Source organism: Echinops telfairi, unplaced genomic scaffold, assembly GCF_000313985.2.
Source record: "Echinops telfairi isolate 266 unplaced genomic scaffold, ASM31398v2 ScPeMD7_7409;HRSCAF=8447, whole genome shotgun sequence".
NCBI lineage: Eukaryota > Metazoa > Chordata > Mammalia > Afrosoricida > Tenrecidae > Echinops > Echinops telfairi.
Genome location: NW_022111309.1, coordinates 10,422,480 through 10,425,488, shown reverse-complemented (window position 1 = coordinate 10,425,488; position 3,009 = coordinate 10,422,480).

Genomic DNA, 3,009 nt, shown 5'->3' with positions numbered 1-3,009 from the left:
CTGTCCTCCTCACTTTCAGCAAGCAAGGTCTTGAGACCCTGACTGATGAAGATCAAAGATCACAGCCATCAGCCTGGATCACAGTTCAATGTAAAGAAAACAAAAATCCTCACAACCTTACCAATAGGCAACATCTTGATACATGGGGAAATGGTTGGTGTTTGAAAGATTTCATCTTGCTTGCATTCACAATCAATGCTCATGGAAGCAAGCAAGAGATCAAAGGACACATTGCACTGACTAAATCTGCTGCACAAGATCTCTTTAAAGTGTAGAAAACAAAGATGTTAATTTGATGACTAAGATGTGCTTGACCCGGATGTTCATTGCCTCCTGTGCATGTGAAAGTTGGACGTTGAAGAAGAAAGATCCAAAAAAGAACTGAGGATTTGAATGATGGTGCTGGTGAAAAATATTGAAAGTATCATGGACTGCAAAAAAAAAAAAAATCAATCCGTTGTGACAGTTAAGTGTTCTGTGCCAACTAGGCTCCCATACGAACCTGGGGGCAGAGTTTAATCAGGTTGCAGTTTGATTAGAGGGCAACACAGATAAATGGCTCTCCGAGGCTGGCTTCTCCCTCTCTCTCCCTGGTGATTGGACTAACGAGTTGCCTGAGCTAGCAGCTCTAACTCAACCACATGCTGTTGAGCTGTGCAGTGCTTTGAGCTGTGCAGTGCTTTGCTCCACCTGGCCAAGGCAACATATGAACCGTGGTGGATCTTGTCGCTGTGCTGTGCTGCTCCATGCCGAGACACCACCCCACCCTGCCTTGCCTGCTGTGTGGATTGACGCTGTACCTCCAGCTCGCCATTTTGGATCGCTCCACTGTGAGGCTCCATCACGAGCTCTCCACTGAGACCTGCTTCACCACGCTGCACTACTGGCCTCTACTACACCTCGACACTTCAGCTTCCCACTGTCTGCATCCTTGGCCTTAAGCCAGTGGATGTTTTAGATATAAAGACCTTCAGTATATTAACTGTCCTACAAAAGTAAACTGAACTGAGCTCTCTGTACAGCTGTGTGGACTGATTTGCTGCTTTATTCCATTTTGCTCTATAAACCTAACCTTATATAAAGGTAATCTTAAGTGTCCTGGTTTTGTTTCTCTTGAGAACCCGGACTACCACATCTGTCTTGGAAGAAGTATAGCCAGAATGCTTCTCTGAGACAAGGATGGTGAGACTTCTAATTACATACTTTGACATGCTGTCACTCGAGACCAGTCCTTGGAGAAGGACTTCATGCTTGTAAAGTAGCGAGGAAGTGAAAAAGGAGAAGGCCCTTGACAAGATAGATTGACACAGTGGCTCCAACAAAGGGCTCAAACATATGAACAATTGTAAGGATGGAGCAGCACTGGACGCTGTTTTGTTCTGTTGTGTATAGGGACCACTATGATTCAGAGCATTTCTCCACACCCTCAAAGATTACAAAAGAGAAGGACTGTTTATGGTTCCATAATTTCATCATATGTTTATGTATCTCTACAGAATTGGTATCCTGTTGTTCAATATTTTGTTGGGAGCTATAAATAATGCTATAGTGAACTTCATTGTGTTTGGCATTGACTCTTTATCAAGGTACACTAGTGCCACTCTTGATTATATAAGATTAGATATTACTGCAAATCACAAAATACATCAAGGAAACAGGCTTTTTTTTTAAAAAAGATAGTCTTTTTTGAGCAGGTTACATGATTGTTACATAGAAAATCCTAAGGAACCTACAAACAACCTGCTAGAACTAAGAAGTGAATTTTGAAAAATCACCCAAATATAAGGTTAATATTCAAAAATCAATTTTATTTTGTGTAGTAGTTTAAATAGATTTAAATAAAGAAGTTCATTTTAAATTGAATTTTTCATGCGAAAATGTTGAACTGGAAAGTGTTGGATAAATAGTTATAGACTAATCATAATGAAAAAAAAAGATATGCTGCAAATATATACTGTTTAAATTTAATTTCTTAAAAGGAAGACATCAAAGACATTGATTTTATAATTTTATACACTAAAAATTAGAAAACATTGTTTAGAAAAATTTAAAAAGCATAAATAAATGAAGAAATATACTATTGTCGTAGGTTAAGTACATGATATTGTTAATACGGTAATTCTTCTTAGACTGAGCTACAGATTACACATAATTGTAATCATAATCTTACCAGAAGTTTTGCTGAGATTGATAAACATGCTGAAATTTATGTGAAAATGCAAAGAACTTAGAAAACTCAATAAGTCTTTGAAAAGTATAAATAAATTTGAAGACTTTGACTTTAAGACTTAAATTCAAGACAGTGTGTAGTGGTACAAAGATCAACAAATAGATTAATAGAATAGAACATACAGCCCGTTGCTATTGGGTTGATTCTGACTCATAGTGGCTCTATAGGACAGAGTAAATCCACTCCATGTAGAGTCCAAGGCTATAGATACGTACACAAGCAAATTACGACATCTTTCTCCTGTTGAGCAGCTGGTGGGTTCAAACCACTGAACTTTTGGTTAGAAGTTGAGTGCTTAGTGATTGTGTCACAAGGACTCTTAGACTAGGACATAGGCCCAGAATTAGGTACACATGTAGAGTCATTTGACCAAGGTAACAAAACAGTACAAAAGGAAAGCTTGTTTTCAAAAAATGGAGCTGAAACAACATCGGTAAATCTCCACATGCAAAACAATGAACTTGACTCCTAATTTCATACCACCTGCAAAGACTAATTCAAAATAGATCATAGACTTAATTGCAAAAAATGTAACTTTAAAGCTGCTAGAAGAAAATTTGAACGAATATCTTTGCAACCTAGGGGTAGCCAAAAGCTTCTTATAGAGAGGACACAGAAAGCAATAAACATAAATGAAAATTACATGATAAACCTTATTAAATTGAAAACTTCTGGTCACCCAAAGCCATTATTAAAGGACACGTATACAAGGATAAGTCTCAAGTATTGCTATAAAATTATAGAAACCTCTATTAAACAAAAGTATAAAAATGTGAAGC